Consider the following 18497-nt stretch of genomic DNA (forward strand, 5'->3'; position numbering starts at 1 on the left):
CCACCACGAACAATAGTTTGCTTCGTTCAGAGCATCACAGTGTCCTTAGTGAGGGACACTAACAATCCATAGGCTGTCCAGAGGAGCGTAATGGGGAAGAATGTGAAAGAACTTGAAAGTCAGGACCTGAGGACGTTGCGAGATGGAAAAACACGGTGGGACAAAATGAGGAAAACCGAGAGAAATGGAAATGGCATATACGAAGGCTTTGAGGGAGGACTATGCCCCTGGGGGAAACCGTACACCTGGGCTGGAATCATAAGCATATTTTGGCCTCATAGAAGGAGAGGTCGATTAACAAACCTTGCAAGGGTTCAAAGGTGGGATGGGCTTCCTCGGAAGGTACTGTCAAGACAGAGACCATCCGAGGGCTTTTATTGCAAGTGTCGAGACACATTTGCTGGTATTTCTCCTTAGAACGTACTCCAATCTGCTCTGACTTCCGCCCGCACCCGCCAGAGCCCTGCCCCATTCCAAGGGTGGCACATCCAGATCCCGAGGGCGCCAGCCATGCCCAGGACATGGGCTGGTCTGCGTAACTCTCTGTCCCTTCGGGAGACTTCTGGGAAATAGTTCTAGTCCTTGCCATCCTTGCTTTCTGGTTTTCAGAAGTCAGTGCTGCTGGTGGCTTTCTGGAGTCTTCTGTGGAACACTGCACACATCCAGGTGTTTACGTCATTTTAAAAAAAAAAAAAGAAATGTTAGATTGTGCGACTAACTAGACAGGACATGAGGAATCTCTTCAGGAGGACTCGGATTTTCTTCAGGAGCCGTCATCCAGAGACAGAAGAGCCAAGGGATGTAGAAACCCAGGGAAGCCTCGCGTCCCCACACAGCCCGCGGGCCAAACCCCGAAGCCGCTCCGCAGGGACAATCAGCTCCTAGCAGCCCGGGTTTTAGACTTAGGGGCGCGCGACTGCGCGCACCCGGCGGGAGCTGTGGAGAGGTCGGACCAATGACCGGGCGCTCTCTCCGCGCCGGCTCGGGATTGGGCGAGCCGCGCCAGCCTCTCACGGGCGGGGTGGGACTGGGATCTGCGCGCCCGCTGCGCCAGAGTCCCGGGGGCGCGTGCGCGGTCTCGCGGCGGCCGCAGGGGCCGGTCTCGCGCGGTCTAGAAGTGGAGTTGCTGGCGGCTGCGGCGGCGACGGCGGCGACGGAGGAGGTTGGCGGTGGGGCGGGGGCGGGGACTAAGGATTCTGAGGTGGGGAGTCGGGAGTTTCTGGATTCTTTATCCGGTATTTTAAGGGCCGCCGGAGAGCTGTCGCTTCTGCAGAGCTTAGGAGCAGCCGGGCGGGAGGCTCCGCGGAGCCGAGGCGCGGAGGTAAGAGGTGGTTCGGCGGCGGCTGGTCTGTGGAGATCTTAATCAACAGGTCCCCGGGAGCGCGGCGGGGGAGGGGCGGCCGGGCTCCCCTGCCCCCACACGCCGCTCAAACTCTGGCCAGCGGGAGACCCCGGGCCGCCAGGCGGGCTTCCTCAGGCGCGGCAGCTTCGGCCGTGGAGGGTGTGAGCCCAACCTTTGTCCCTCGGAGCAACGCTGCCTGCGCGGTGCCCGCTCCTTCTCCTTGGCTGGGCATGCACTTTGGCGCGGGCCACAGCCAGCCGGGCCCGAGGTGCAGGGGGCGCGGCGGGGAGTCGTCTGCCCCCTGCGCTCCCGCCCCGATGTCGCGACGCGCGGGACTCCCCCCGGCCGGGTCTGGGAATCCGGCGAGGGAACGCTTTCCTTTAGAAGTCAGAATGTAGTCAGCGTTCCTCTGCCTGACTCAGCTGCTGGTATTCTGCTGCCTATTGCGTTCTTAAACAGGCAAACAGTTCCTGCTTCCTTGTGACCAGTTTTAAAGAAAAGCCTAATTTTGTTGATGGTTTCTGATAATTTAAGGTTGCATGTTGAACTTTGAAGCCTGTACATTGTTGTATTCTACGTTTAATGAAGGTTGCTTGAAACGATCTTTGTAGTAAATTATGTAACTTTCTAATGATCATAACTCACCTTCTGTTGATTGACGTACAGTAATGTGTACGGAATGTAGGTTTCGGTCGAAAGGTTTTTCTTGGCAGTTTATGCTAAAATTAAAATCTGATGATTGGGAAGATTTTAGACGTAGTATGGAGTGTGTGTTTTGTCTCCATACTTGTTTAGAATAGTAAAAATTTAGATTCGGAAAGTCAGTTGAACAAAAATTTTGAAATTTTGATTTGACTGACACAGTGAAAGGTGTTAATATTTCCGATTTTTAAAAAAAGCAATATCATGTTTTAATGATAGTTTACTAATTATGCTTTTGGATTTTACCATAAGTTAATAACCTGTTAAATTCTGCAGTAGGAACAAATGACGGGTTGGTTATTGGTGTCTTTAAAGTATTGGTGGTAATGAAACTTATTAAATAAGCGTCCTTGAATGAAGAACTACCGATTTTTTTTTTTTTTTTTTTTTTTTACTAGATCCCTGTGGACATAGCGTATTGTGGATAGGTTTTATAGGCTTTCTATTTGCAGTAGGATGAGCTATTAAATTATAATGTAAGAGATTTATAGATAAAAAAGGCAACAGTAGGAAAAGCAATTCATTATTTAATCTTTAAAAATCGAGTAAATTTTACCATGTACCTGAATTACTTTTGGCTAGACGGACTTGAACTTGACAAGTTAAGGTGGATTGATTAACATTAACTTGTTTTAGAATGTTAAAACGGGAGAGAATATATAAGTTCTTCCTGAGGGTGACCCAAGTCAGTACAGTGGATTTAGCTTTTACATGATCTTGAATTATGGTTTTGATTAAAAATCTCATCACGGGGTACATGTTTTCAGGATCGCCTGAGGGCTGTCATGGAAAAAAATTAAAAAATAAAATTTTATCACACATTCCAAGAAACTTGATCAATTTAATAGGTTATACTGAGATGCCCTGTTTCTCTGATATTTTCTGATTTCAGAGTGTCTGGAAAAAATAGTATCTTGACATATGTGCTTTACAATATAATTTTCTTTTCTTTTTCTTTTTTTTTTTTTTTGCGAGACAGAGTCTCGCTGTTGCCCAGGCTGGAGTGCAGTGGCGCGATCTTGGCTCACTGCAGTCTCCATCTCCCGGGTTCAACTGATTCTCCTGCCTCAGCCTTCCAGCTAGCTGGGACTACAGGCGCCTGCCACCACACCCGGCTAATTTTTGTATTATTAGTAGCGACGGGGTTTCACCTGTTGGCCAGGCTGGCCTCGAACTTCTGACCTCAGGTGATCCACCCGCCTCGGCCTCCTGAAGTGCTGGGATTACAGGCGTGGGCCACCGCCAGAATACACACACACACACACACACACACACACACACACACACATATCTCACTCAGGCTGTAGTGCAGTGGCGCGATCCCGACTCACTGCAAGCTCCACCTCCCGGGTTAAGGCCTTTCTCCTGCCTCAGCCTCTCGAGTAGCTGGGACTACAGGCCCACGCCGTGATGCCCGCCTAATTTTTTGTATTTTTTTTTTTTTTAAGTAGAGACGGGGTTTCACCGTGTTAGCCAGGATGATCTCGATTTCCTGACCTCATGATCCGCCCGCCTCTGCCTCCCAAAGTGCTGGGATTACAGGCGTGAGCCTCCACACCCGGCCTTTATAATTTTTGGTCATATATTTACTGAATCATAGGATCGTTGAGTTAGAAGTAATCTTAACCTCTTCATTTTCCACGAAAAAGACAGTGAGGGTTGAAGGAGTTAAGTAATCCGTAGTCTGACTGCTAGTTAGTGGCAGACTTGGAACTACATGAATGCTAAAATGGTTGTCTCCATATTCTAAGTTCACTGCTCTTCTCAGGATGTCTTATTGTTAAACCAATAAGTTGCCTTCTCCAAATCACTTAACAGGCAGGGTTGATTCTTTCTGTCATGCATTTTTTCCCTTTTCTTTTTTAGTAACCACTAACTGCAATTCATTTCCTTACTGAAGAGTTTTCAGTTTTCTAATATTTCAAACAATGTTTAATGAATATCTTTGTGCATGTCTCCTTGAGCGCATGTGTGGAGGCTTTCCTAGAATGTATGTATACCTACCTATAAGTGGAATTGCTGATAATAGGTTGATACGCGTTTTCAACATTACTAGCTACAGCCAAATTATCCTTTTTAATGCTGTAGCCATTTACATTCCTGCAAACAGTATGAGTGACAGTGGCTTCATGTCCTTGCCCACAATTGGCATTGTAAGATTTAAAAATTTTTGCTAATCTGAGAGATGAGAAATGATATAATTGCTTCCTTTCTTTAAAAAATATTTAATTTACATGAAATGAAATTAACTCTTTTCATTGTACAATTCCAACTCAGAGAGCTGTGCAACTAGCACAATCAAGGTAAAGAACAGTTCCATCACCTATCCATTCACCAGTTGAAGGACATTTGAGTTGTTTTCAGGTTTTTGTGACTGAGTGAAGTTGCTGTAAATCTTTGCAAATAGGTTTTTGTGTAAACCTAAGTTTTTGTTTCTCTTAAGTAAATGGAATGTGGTAGGTATAGCCTACTTTTATCTTAAAATGAAAAAAAAAAGACCTATCTGTGGCAGACAGAATAAAGGTTTTCAAAGATATTCTAGTCCCTGGAACCTGTGAATGTGTTTGCTTACATGGCAAAGGCAAATTAAGGTTGCTAATTAGATGACTTTAGGGAGATTATTGTGGATTATTCAGGTGGTCCCAGTGTGTCACAGAATCTTTAAAAAAAGGAAAGAGAGAGGCAGAAGAGTAGAGTCAGGAAAAAAAGATGTAACAATGGTCAGAGAAGTGCAGAGTTGCTGGCTTTGAAGATGGAGGAGAGCAGGCCACAAATAAGGAATATGAATGGTCTCTAGACTCTTGAAGAGGCTAGGAAATGGGTTACTCTTTAGAGCCTCCAGAAAAGAAAGCAGCCCTGCCAGTAATTTTAGCCAAGGGAGACATATGCCAGACTTCTAACCTGTAGGACTGTAAAATAATTTCTGTTGTTTTAAGCCACTAAATTTGTGGCAATTTGTTACATTGGCATAGGAAATTAATACAGTGTCAAGCTGTGCTTGAAGTGGCCGAACCACTTTGCATTTCCACCAGCAATATATGAGAGGTCCAGTTGCTTTACATTCCTGTCAGCACTTGGTATGGTCAGTCTTTAGGTTTAACCATTTTAATAGTATCTCGTTGGGATTTTTCTTTGCATTTCCCCCATGACTGAGGATGTTGAGCGTCTTTTCATGTACTTATTTGCCATCTGTTTATCTTTGATAAAGTGTCTGAAGCTTTTGCCCATTTTTAAATTGGATTGTTATTGCTGAATTTATTATTATCTTATTCTTTTTTCCTTTTTTTTTTTTTTTTTTTTTTTTAGGGATGGGGTCTCACTATGTTTCCCAGGCTGGTCTCAGAACTCCTGGGCTCAAGTGATTCTCCTGCCTCTGCCTCCCAAAGTGTTGGGATTACAGGCATGAGCCACTGCCCCAAAAGTTCTTTGTAGTCCTTTATCTTTTGTCAGATAGGTGATTTACGAAGGTTTTCTTCCACTCTGGCTTGCCTTTTCATCCTCATAACTTTTATACTTCATTACTTTTGAAGTATAGAAGTTTTAAATTTTGAGAAAGTCCAAATTATTAATTTTTAAAATTCGAATATTGTATCTACGAACTCTTTGCTCAGTCCAAGGTCAGAGAGGTTTTTATCCTATTTTTTTTCCAAGTTTTATATTGTAATTTTATTTTTAGATCTATGTTCCATTTTGAGTTTATTTTCATATAAAATGAGAAAAGTACAGGTGGAGTTTCATTTATTTGTCCAGTTGTTCCATGACCATTTGTTGAAAATATGATCTTTTTCCCATTGAATTCCCCTTGTCTCTTTGTCAAAAACTATTTGACTACATTTGTTTGGATTTGTTTATGGACTGTTCAATTGATCTATTTTGTCTATCCTTTTTTATTTAGAGACAGAGTCTCTCTCTGTCGCTCAGGCTGGAGTGCAGTGATCTCTGCTCACTGCAGCGTTGGCCTCCCAGGTTCAAGCGATCCTCCCAATTAGCTGGGACCACAGGCGTGCCACCACACTTGGCTAAGTTTTAAAATTATTTGTAGAGATGAGGTCTTGGCTATGTTGCCCAGGCTGTATTATTTAAAAAATTTTTGAGACAGGGTCTCACTATGTTGCCCAGGCTGGAATACAGTCGTGTGAATATGGCTCACTGCAGCCTCAACCTCCTGGACTCAAGCCATCCTGCCCTTTCCCCAGTGGCTGGTACTATAGGTATGCCACCATGCCAGGCCAATTTTTAAAATTTTTTTGTAGAGACGAGATCTCCCTATGTTGCCCAAGCTGGTGTTGAGCATCTGAGCACAAGGGATCCTCCCACCTCAACCTCCAAAAGTGCTAGGATTACAGGGGTTAGCCACCGCGCCTGGCCTACTATAGCTTTTTTTTTTTTTTTTGAGATGGAGTCTCACTCTATCGCCAGGCTGGAGTCCAGTGGCACGATCTCGGCTCACTGCAACATCCGCCTCCTGGGTTCAAGCAATTCTCCTACCTCAGCCTCCCAAGTAGCTGGGATTACAAGCAAGCACTACCATGCCCAGCTAATTTTTGTATTTTTAGTAGAGGCGGGGTTTCACCATGTTGGCCGGGATGGTCTTGATCTCCTGACCTCGTGATCCGCCTGCCCCGGCTTCCCAAAGTGCTGGGATTACAGGCGTGAGCCACTGCCCCTGTCCTACTATAGCTTTAAAATAAGTGTTCATATTAGGTAATGTGACTCTTCCAACTGTATTCTTTTTCAAAATTGTTATGGCTATTTTTAGTTCCTTTGCCTTTCTGTATAATATTTAGAATAATCTTCTTGCTAATGTATACGTTCTGTTGGGATTTTGGTGGAGATTGTGTTTAATTTAGAGATCAGCCTGAATATAATTGACATCTTAATAATTTGAGTCTTCTAATCTATGAACGTGCTGTTTCTCTCCATTTATGTGAGATTGTAGTTTTCAATGTGCAGATCTTTCAAATACTTTATTAAGTCTATACCTAATTATTTTAATTTTTTGGTCCTGTTGTAAATGGTAATTTTAAAAAATCAGATTCCAATTGATCACTAATAGTATATAGAAATTAATTTTTGTATATTGACTTTGTATCCTGGCTTTTTGCTAAACTCCCTTGTTAGCTCTAGAAGCTTTTTTATTTTAATAATTTTTTTTTAGAATTTTCTAAGTAGACAGTCGTGTTCAAAACTTTTCTTTCCTTCTAGTCTGTATGCCTTTTATTTCTTTTCCTTAACTTACTGTATTGGCTTGGCTAGGACTTCCACTGAGATGTCGAATAGGAGAGGTGAGAAGTAGCATCTTTGTCTTGTTCACTTTTTTTTTGTTTTTTTTAAAAGATAGGGTCTCACTGTGTCCCCAGGCTAAAGTGTAGTGGCGCAACACGGCTCACAGGAGCCTCAACTTTCTGGGCTCAGTTGATTCTCCCATCCCAGCCTCTTGAGTAGCTGGGACCCCCGGCAAGTGCCACCATGTCCAGCTCATTTTTTATGTATTTAGTAGAGACAGGGCTTCGCCATGTTGCCCAGGCTGGTCTCCAACTCCTGGGCGGAAGCAATCCACCCACCTCAGCCTCCCAAAGTGCTGGGATTACAGGCATGAGTCACAGTGCCTGGCCTCTCACTCACTTTCTTGAAAAGTATTCAGTCTTTCACCTTTAAAACATGATATCAGCTGTAGGTCATTTTGTGCATTCTCTTAAGGAGGTTAAGGAAGTTTTCTTCTGTTCCTAGGTTACTGAGGGTTTGTTTTTTAAATATGAATGGATGTTGAATTTTATCATCTGCCTTTTCTGCATGTATTGAGATGATTGTGTGAACTTTTTTTCTTTAATCTGTTAATATGGTGAGTTACACTGATTTTTCAAATGTTGAACCATGTTTGCATGTTTCTGGTACTAACTCGGGTTATTTTAAAGGAAAATCATTTTGGACTTTTTAAAACTAATATACATTAACATTTATTCTTAAAAATGAAGAAGGAGCAATGTCACATGCCTGTAGCCCCATCCAAATGGGAGGCTGAGGTGGGAGGATCGCTTGAGCCCAGGAGTTTGAGTCCAGCCTGAGCAACATAACAAGATCTCTTTTTTTTTTTTTAAAGAAACCAAATTAAGATTTTTTTTTTTTTTTGGAGACGGAGTCTCGCTCTGTCGCCCGGGCTGGAGTGCAGTGGCCGGATCTCAGCTCACTGCAAGCTCCGCCTCCCGGGTTTACGCCATTCTCCTGCCTCAGCCTCCCGAGTAACTGGGACTACAGGCACCCGCCATCTCGCCCGGCTAGGTTTTTTTTTTTTTGTATTTTTTAGTAGAGACGGGGTTTCACCGTGTTCGCCAGGATGGTCTCGATCTTCTGACCTCGTGATCCACCCGTCTCGGCCTCCCAAAGTGCTGGGATTACAGGCTTGAGCCACCGCGCCCGGCCCCAAATTAAGATTTTGTGAACTAAAATACTTAATGAAGTCGGTAGAGTCAAGGTATTCATTAACAGTTACCTACATTTTACATTTAGTAGTCTTAAATTTTCTTGATTTATTCTAGAGTTTGCATATTGGAGGACTCTTATTTAAAATTACTAAATGAGAGCTGGGTGTGGTGGTTCATACTGTAGTCCCAGCTACTCAGGAGGCTGAAATGAGAGAATTACTTGAGCCCAGGTGGCTGCAGTGCTCTCTGATCACACCTTTGAATAGTCACTGCACTACAGCCCAGGCAACACAGTGAGACCTGGTCTCTAAAAAAAGTTTTTTGAAAATTACTGATAAAGAAAATGTTATTTGTGTCACTGTAACCAAACATTCCTCTTCTGGGTAGTTTAGATAAGTGGACTTGGAGAAGCTAGGCATGGTGGTTCGCGCCTCTCAGCTACTCAGGAGGCTGAGACGGGAGGATTGCATGAGCTCAGTTCAAGACCAGCCTGGGTGACAGACGAGTGAATGAATGAATGAATAAATGGATTTGGATAGTGAATTGTATTTTGAATGAAGATAAAATGATATGATTTGGAGGTTTTTGCTTAGAATGAAAACCATGAAGTTTAAAAAAAAAAGAGTCGGCCGGGTGCAGTGGCTCACGCCTGTAATCCCAACACTTTGGGAGGCTGAGGCAGGCGGATCACGAAATCAGGAAATGGAGATTGTCCTGGCTAACATGGTGAAACCCCGTCTCTACTAAAAATACAAAAAATTAGCCGGGCGTGGTGCCGGGCGCCTGTAGTCCCAGCTACACGGGAGGCTGAGGCAGGAGAATGGCGTGAACCCGGGAGGCGGAGCTTGCAGTGAGCCGAGATCGCACCACACTGCACTCCAGCCTGGGCGACAGAGCGAGACTCCGTCTCAGAAAAAAAAAAAAACAGGCTGGACGCTGTGGCTCACACCTGTAATCCCAGCACTTTGGGAATCCGAGGTGGGCGGATCACGAGGTCAGGAGATCGAGACCATCCTGGCTAACACGGTGAAACCCCGTCTCTACTAAAAATACAAAAAAATTAGCCAGGCGTGGTGGTCGGTGCCAGTAGTCCCAGCTACTCAGGAGGCCGAGGCAGGAGAATGGCGGGAACCCAGGAGGCGGAGCTTGCAGTGCGCCGAGATAGCGCCACTGTACTCCAGCCTGGGTGACAGAGCAAGACTCTGTCTCAAAAAAAAAAAGAAAAAAAAGGAAAAAAAGAAAGCTCCTTCCTCATACCAGAAAATCAAATATAGACTCTTGGTTAATCATGTAAATGTTCAGCTTAGAGTACAGAGTAGAATGATTTCAGTGAATTTTTTTTTTTTTAAAGAGGTAAGGTCTCACTCTGTTGCCTAGGCTGGACTTGAACTCCTGGGCAGAAGTGATCCTCCTGCCTCAGTCTCCTCACTAACTGGGACTATAGACGCATGCCACTCACACCTGGCTCAGTAAATGTATTAAATCAAAAAGTGTGAAGTGAAATAAAAAACGAAATGCTAGTAAGAAAAAGCCAGGTGCCATTTTGTTTTGAATTGAGTATGTTCCTTCATGAGAAATGTGGGTGCATGACACATGCTCATTAAATATATTTTGAATTGTGAGATTTTTTCCTTCATCAATTCAAGCTACAGAGACAGTTTATTTTTTATTTTAGTTAATTAATTTATTTAGAGATGGGATCTTGCCCTGTCACCCAAGCTGGAGTACAGTGGTGTGATCATACCTCACTGCAGCCTCAAACTCCTAGGCTCAAGTAACTCTCCTACTTCCGCCTCCCAAGTCTTTGGGATTACTGATGTGAGTCACTACATCTGACCAGAAAACAGCTTAATTATGAAACAGTAACTTCATAATCAAGCTTTTTAATTTTGTTGTCTTTATAAATTGGGCTAATTATGATATAACATTATAAAAATTAAAACAATTTGGCTGTCTCATATAATTTTATAGTTTTTTTCTTCAGTTGATAGTCTCAAAGACCCTCAAAGACGTTGAAATTTTGAGGCCTCTAGGATTCTTAGCGTTTTGCTTCTTTAAGGCAGGGGTCAATAACTCTAAATATTTTAGCTTCATGGGCCATATTGTCTCTGTTGCAAGTACGCAGTTCTGTTGTTAGAGTGGCAGAGGTAGCCAAACAAATGAGCACGACTTTTCCAATAAAACTTTACTTATAAAAATAAGGTGTGCCTGATTTGACCTCTGGTCTTAGTTTACATGCCAACATTTTTTTTTTTTTTTTTGAAATAGAGATGGGGCCTCACTATGTTGCTCAGGCTAGTCTCGAACTCCTTGACTCAAGTGATCCTCTCAAGTTGGCCTCGTGAAGTGCTGGGGTTACAGGCATGAGCCACCACACTTGGCCTACATACCAATTTTTTTTTTTTTTTTTTGAGACTGAGTCTTACTCTGTCGCCCAGGCATTATCTCGGCTCACTGCAACCTCTGCCTCCTGGGTTCAAGTGATTTTCCTGCCTCAGCCTCCCGAGTAGCTGGGATTACAGGCACTTGCCATCATGCCCGGCTAATTTTTGTATTTTTGTGGAGACAGGGTTTCACCATGTTGGCCAGGCTGGTCTTGAACTCCTGACCTCAGGTGATTTGCCCATCTCTGCCTCCCAAAGTGCTGGGATTACAGGCGTGAGCCACCATGCTTGGCCTCATACCAATGTTTTAAGGCAAAAAATCAGTGGGAGAAATGACAGTAATTGTAGTATTGTAATAGAAGGAGCCTGGGGGTATTTATTTCATGCTGTAATTCTAGGCCAGGCCTCACTTTTCTCACCTATGACATGTAGCCACTTTGAAAGATGATTGAAAAAATTAACATAAGATATGGAAAGCACCTAGCAAAATGTCTAACACATAGCAGATACTTAATACATATTCACTTACTTTTTGTTTCAAGGCTGCACAGTGCTTTGTCACACAAACCAACATATGTGAAATAATTAAGGAGAGTCAGGTTTTTTAGTTTGTAGTATATCTAATACATCCAAATATTAGAAATTTTAATTATGTGTTTATAGTTATCTTTTGAGTTACTTTTTTTGATATAAATCATAATTGGCTTCACAATTTGAGAAGCTTCACACAAACAGTTGAGGATTTTGTGTCAAAATATTATATTTTGAGAGTTTTACATTGTCACAGAAAAGGTTTTAGAATGTCACTTAAAATGCATTATTTTGCTTTGATGTAAGAAGTAGGCATTCTGTATTTTGCTTGTGTGTTTTAGAAGTGCCTTTAAAACTGCATTCATTTAACATGATTGACTGCTTCTATGAATGTAGTGAGCTAGGTGCTCTGCTAGGACTTGGTTGTACTTAAAGAGTATCCATATTTAGATACTCATTTTTATGTTATGTTTGAAATGTAAGTAAAGCTTCAGAAAGTCTTTTTTCTGAGTTTCTAGCAAGATAAAGCTGTTCTATTTTTATGAAGTTGGTTGAGATTCACTAGAGCCCTTGTATGGCCCACAAATGGGTCACATCCTACAACTTGAAAACCACTGATGTAGATAGACTAAAGTGACCCTTCTCCAAGAGGCTGTGTTCATAATTTCATTTAAAATTCAGCTTGTCCACCCACTCTTCCTTCCTCTAGGAACGTTCCATACCCTCCTATTGGCAATTAAGTTTTAGTTCTTAAAATTTTAGAAAAGTATGCATTAACAATTTATTCTTTTTTGTAACTCATCTGTAAGTTATTGAGGGGTGTGACTACTGTTTAATGTTCATTTATGCTCGGAAGTACTAGACACTCAAATATTTACTGACCAAAAAAATCTGGAAGAAAATAAGTTATGCGTTAAACAGTGGTTCTTCTGTCTTAGTATTGGAAATCACATTGCCTCACATTGAAAACTGTATATAACTCCAGTTTATGTGTACTGGACATGCAGATTTAACTGTCTAATATTAAACAAAAAATTCTAGTATTAAACAGGTTGTTTTGTGACTCTGATAGTCATCTGGGCCCTTTCTCTGAAACACACACACTGTTACTACAATATGCACGGATTCATGGAAATTAGGTCATGAACCCCAGGTACAAGTCTCTGATCCAGGTGATTCATCGACTATATAAATGACCTGCAAATGTTTTTCACAATAATGATTTGCATAAGGGTAATCAGTACATACTTAGAGTTAATGAAAATAAATTTCATAGTTTTTGTAGGCATCTCAAAGGAATCTTATCCTTCTATATTTTATACCTTATCCTTTTATACTTAAAATTTATAGCAAGATTGATAGTTCGTTTGACCAAATCACAATGCTTTCTGCTTTCCCCTCTTATCCAGAATTGTATCCCTTGCTATGTCTCTTAATGTGTTATGCTGTATGCTTATCCTTTGAGTGTATTTCTTAAATATTAACAACTACATTTCAAGTTCTTTGTCAGCATTTTCCTTTTTACAAATGAGGAAATAGAGGCTCAGAGAGATTAATATTTTATCCATAGTCCTATTATAAGTGATAGAAAGGATTTGAATTAATTTATTTGATCCCAAAGCCCTTGGCTTTTCTGCTTTGTCTATAAGCCTGCCTTAAAACTTATCTTAACTTTGTCTTTTTGGTCAGATTAGAAACTTTTCGATGAAAGCCATTTTCTACTTTACCTAGTGTTTAAAAATGTACATGAGGCTGGGCACAGTGCCTCATGCCTGAAATCCCCATATTTTGGGAGGCCGAGACAAGAGGACTGCTTGAGCCCAGGAGTTTGAGACCAACCTGGGCAACATAGTGGGACCCCGTCTCTACAAAAAACACAAAAATTAGCTGGACGTGGTGGTGTGCACCTGTAGTCCCAGCTACTCGGGAGGCTAAAGCGAGAGGATTTCTTGAGCCTGGGAGTTGAGGCTGCAGTGAACCATGATGGCAGCATTGCACTCCAGCCTGGTCAACAGAACGAGAACCTGTGTCAAAAAAAAAAGTACTTGAGTTAAAGTGAAGAACTTTGAGCCTATAAATTGTAAATAAGTTCCTTAAGGGTAGCGTAGGGGGTTGTATCTTTTTGTCTTAGTATCTCAGCCCTTAATATGGCTGTGATACAATAAGAAATATATATTTGGTCTTTGTCCCTGACAACTGACCTACAGCTTCTAAATCCCTTGGAATTTTCTTAAGCATGGAAGTGATAAGAGAGTCTTTTGTTTGAATGAGGGTGATAAGAGCGTCTTTTGTTTCAGTGAGTCAGCTCTTGGCAGGCCCCTAGATAACTTCAGGTTAGTGGGCTAGTTGCCAGAAAGACCAAGGCATGGGGCCCCACCTTCAACCTTTGGGAAGGCAAAGAGGGGCTAGAGATAGCCAGTCACCAGTGGCCAGTAATTTAATCATGCCCATCTAATGAAACTCCTAAATGACAGTGTTTGGAGAGATTCTGGTTGGTGAATATTTCAAGGTGCAGGGAAGCTGGTTTGACTGGAGAAGCTCCACCCCACGCCCCTAAACCTTGCTCTTTGCATCTCTTCTATTTGGCTATTCCTGAGTTGTATCCTTTATAATAAAAAACCAGTACTAGTAAGTAAAGTGCCTTTCTGAGTTCTGGGGCCATTCAAGCAAATAATTTTTATTTATTTATTTTTTTGTTTTTGTTAAAGACAGGAAGGGTCTTGCTCTGTCACCCAGGCTGGAGTGCAGTGGCACGATCATAGCTCACTGCAGCCTTCAACTCCTGGGCTCAAATAGGCGTGCACCAACATACCCAGCTAATTTTATTTTTATTTTTTGTACAGATGAGGTCTTGCTGAGCTGCCCAGGCCAGTCATAAACTCCTGGTCTCCAGCGATCCTCCAGCCTTGGCCTCCCAAAGTGTTGGTATTATGGGAGTGAGCCACCGTGCTCAGCCTGTAGCAAACTCTTGAACCTGAGGAGGGAAGTCATGGGAACCCCTGATGAATATTTGGGTGGTCTGAAGTACGGGAGGCCCAAAACTTGTGGTTGGCATCTGAAGTCGGGGCAGTCTTTTGGGACTGAGCCATTAACTGGTGGGATCTGATTCTAACTCCAGGTAGATAGCGTCAGAATGGAATTGAACTGTAGGACACCCAGTCGGTGTCCAGAGAATTGATGTGAGGAAAAGACCCACACATTTGTTATCAGCAGTGTTGAGAGTAAAAAAAAAGCTCGGAATGGCACATATTAGATGCTTGGTTTCAGTTTGTACTTTTATCATTTATTTGTTTAAACTTTAGTCTTGCTGTGAGCTAAATATTAGAGACTGTTCTATTCTAGTCATCTCGCATAAACAGATAATTTGACATTTGAAACACAATTTCATTTATTCTAGGTTGGCCATAAATGTGTTTACTGGGAGGAAATCTAACACTTTCGCATGTTCTTGATTAGTTTTTTCTACAAAGACATAACCATAAATGTATTAATTTGCTGATGGCTTTTTCTTGTTTTTCCATAGGCACATACTGACAGGCTTTACAGTGCAGTTACAGTACTATCACTGACTTACAGTACTTTTACGGATTATAGAGTCAGATGTCTGCAGAAATACTCTCTTGACTTGTGTGTGACAATGAACGACTTATCAAAGCCTGATTCCTTATCTGCAGAATAGGGATGGTGTTAGTGCTTAATTCAGTAGGTTTTATTTTGAGGATTGAGATGGTACATCAAGAATGGTAGGCATAGTGTTAGTATATACAGTATTAAGCACTCTTTCAATGTTAGATAAGAGATAGGAGCTGTATGACCTGGTTGTTGTAGTCTGAGTTAATGATGAGTAATTATAATTGTATGTTGAGGTCAGCTTTCTAATCTCTGAAATAATAGTGAAAGTCAAATGGGAGAAAACAATTTGTTGTCCTAAACAGTTTACTTATGTAGTGAGATTAAATTCTGTTCAGCTTTATCAGTTTCTCTATTTGAACTCAAGAATTACTCTGGGGTGTTTTTCAGTAGGTTTTCACTACACATTTTTAAATAAGCTTGAAAAAAAAATGACATAGGTCAGGCGCAGCAGCTTACGCCTGTAATCCCAGCACTTTGGGAGACCGAGCCAAGAGGACTGCTTGAGTCCAGGAGTTCCAGACCCTCCTGGACAACATAGTGGGACCCTGTACCTACAAAAAATAAAAAATATTAGCTGGGTGTGCATTCCTGTACTCCCAGCTACTTGGGAGGCTGAGGTGGGAGGCTTACCTAAGCCCAGGAAGTCAAGGCTGTGGTGAGCCATGATTGTGCTGCTGCTCTTCAGTCTGGGCGACAGTGAGAGCCTGTCTCAAAAAGAAAGAAAAAAAAAAAGACATCGTTTCTAGAGTTCATTTTCATTATGGGGATTCAAAATCTTAGGCTTGGATAGAGCATTTGTTTACTTTTACTGATGTCAGTGTGTTTGTGTTAATATTTTGTTTTGTTTTTTCATTTTGAGTAATGTATGTCTTTCGTGTCTTTCTTGGGCCTTATATTCTTTCCCTCCTTTACAAGTTTTCTTAGGATGCTCTTCCTCTACAAGTAACTCCTGTGACATTTTCTACAGTTCTAGTGTGGCATTTACCAAATAGCACTGTATTGGTTTTTTATTTGTTTACTTATATGATACCTATACTAGACTTTAAGTTTCTTAAGGATAAGGACTCTGCCTCAGCAGCCTTTTTCTTGACAGTGGCTATCCAGATTTTTGGTACCAAGCCGGTACTTGCCTTGTTGAATGAAAAGATAGTTTTAGCTTAGTTAACTTTTTTGTATTAGATTTGCAATATAGTTACCTTATAGATTGACCTTTTATTCTTATTTCTTATTTCTAAGAATATCCTCATATGCTTTCCTCCCTTGTAAGACTGTCTGGTCAAAATCAGAGCATTACTCATACCCTCAGTCAGCAGTACTACAATAATAAAAGTTAATTGTACTCTAAACCTGTTGACATTTATATTCTCATTAGCCTTCCTTTCTTATCAGATTTTTCTGTTTTCCTTTTCTACTGATATAGTCTTACTTGTCTATTGTCACTGTTTCAGTTTAATTTATAGATAGCACCAGATATGAGTCCTTATTAGTTTTGATAAGTCTCTGAAATGGTTATTTGGTATTTCTTCAGTGACAAGCAAACTATCCCCCCTCCTCCCACCTTTAATGGCCAGTGTTTTTGATTTGCATACCAATAAGCAATCTAGATAGAGGTAATCATCTACTAATTTGGTAACCTTTGGAATATACTTTTTTCTCTAGTAAGCTGTAAATCACTTGAAGTTAGAAGTTGGACTCTGTGGCCAGGCGCAGTGGCTCATGCCTGTAATCCCATCACTTTGGGAGGCCGAGGTGGACAGATCACGAGGTCAAGAGATCAAGACCATCCTGGCAAACATGGTGAAACCCCGTCTCTACTAAAAATACAAAAATTAGCTGGGTGTGGTGGCACACACCTGTAGTCCCAGCTACTCAGGAGGCTGAGGCAGGAGAATCACTTGAACCTGGGAGGCGCGGGTTGCAGTGAGCTGAGATCATGCCACTGTACTCCAGCCTGGCAACAGAGTGAGACTCCGTCTCAAAAACAAAAAGGAAGTTCGAATCTCTTATAATGCATTTTTAGAAGCCTGCCACTTCAGGCATATTTTTCAGGGAAGGTAATTGATTAAAGGGAATGGAGAAAATCTACATGGAGTACATTGAGAGCAAAGCAATAGCCATGTGAGTCTGGTAATTAGGATTCTTTGAGAGTTTGTCGTTGTTATTTACATGATGAAAGAATAAATACAATCAGAATCATGAACCTGACATTATATTTTAAAGTGTTAGCAGTCCCTTTTGGAATTCTTCATATAATTATTGCTTTTATTCCTTTGGTAAACTGCTTTCTTACATATTAAAATAAAAAATGTAATATATGTTTTATATTTGTGGTAGAGAAATTCCTAAATACTAAAGAGTCATGACCCTAATGATCACATAAGTGATTTATTTAGAAATTCTTATTGTTGCACTGCTTATGAAATTGTTTAGGGCTTGAGAGATGACACTTCGATTACTTTTCTTTGTTTAAAGGTTCTGGAACTCTTGAAAGAGTTTTGTTCCTGCTGTTTTGTTTTGTTTTGTTTTGTTTTTGAGAAACAACAAAACTCGCTCTGTCACTCAGGCTGTAGTGCAACAGCACAATCTGGGCTCACTGCAACCTCTGCCCCCACCCGCCAGGGTTCAAATGATTCTCCTGCCTGAGCCTCCCTAGCAGCTGGGATTGCAGGCATCTGCCACCATGCCCGTCTAATTTTGTGTTTTTAGTAGAGACAGGGTTTCACTGTATTGGCCAGGCTGTTCTGGAACTCCTGACCTCAAGTGATCCACCTGCTTTGGCCTCCCAAAGTGCTGGGATTACAGACAGTTGTGAGCCTCTGCGCCCGGCCAACTGCTGCTATTTTCCACAGACTTTAAGAAGTAATTGTAATTTAAAGTTTCAGTATTTGTTTGTTTTCAGAAAAGTGGTATCTTTGTGTCTTTTCCTCAATTATAAAAGCAACACATACTTTTTTGTGTGAATATTTTGTAAGATATCCAAACAGTACAGAAGTGGAAAGTAGGGACTATTTGGTCTGTTATCCTCATTTATCAGAGATATTAGTTGAAAACAATATTGTATATATTCTTCTGAATATTTTGTTAATAACTTTATAAACATATCTTCTATGTATATTTGTAAAAATGGTGTGGTATATAAACACTGCTCTAAAGCTTGCTTTTTTCACTTGCCTTTGTTTCATGTCAGTTCATAAAGAGCTTCATGCTCTAGTAGTCACATTAAAAAGTAAAAAGATGAGACTAATCTGGGTATTATATATTTAAAAAAGGTAAAAAGAAACCGTGAAATTCATTTTAACGGTGTATTTTTTTAATACAATAAATATATATCAAAATTATTAACATTTCAACATGTAGTAAATATAAATAAATGAGATACTTTACATCCTTTTTTCTTGTTTTCTTTTGTGTTTGTTTTTTGAGATGGAGTCTTGCTCTGTTGCCCAGGCTGAAATGCAGTGGTATGATCTTGGCTCATTGCAA

General features: G+C 41.3%; 1 protein-coding gene across 3 annotated transcripts in view; it reads left to right on the forward strand.

The window, feature by feature from the left end:
* Window positions 1–889: 889 nt before the first annotated feature.
* Window positions 890–18497, forward strand: part of MPP5 (membrane palmitoylated protein 5) — a 94282-nt gene continuing 76674 nt past the window's right edge. The window contains exon 1 of one of the 3 annotated variants that reach the window (XM_025392446.1): window positions 890–1321. The gene's annotated coding sequence lies outside the window, so the exon portion shown is untranslated. The remainder of the gene's footprint in view (window positions 1322–18497) is intronic. The other 2 variants (XM_025392447.1, XM_025392448.1) reach the window with 2 other exon arrangements.

Source organism: Theropithecus gelada, chromosome 7b, assembly GCF_003255815.1.
Source record: "Theropithecus gelada isolate Dixy chromosome 7b, Tgel_1.0, whole genome shotgun sequence".
In the NCBI taxonomy this organism is placed as follows: Eukaryota; Metazoa; Chordata; class Mammalia; order Primates; family Cercopithecidae; genus Theropithecus; species Theropithecus gelada.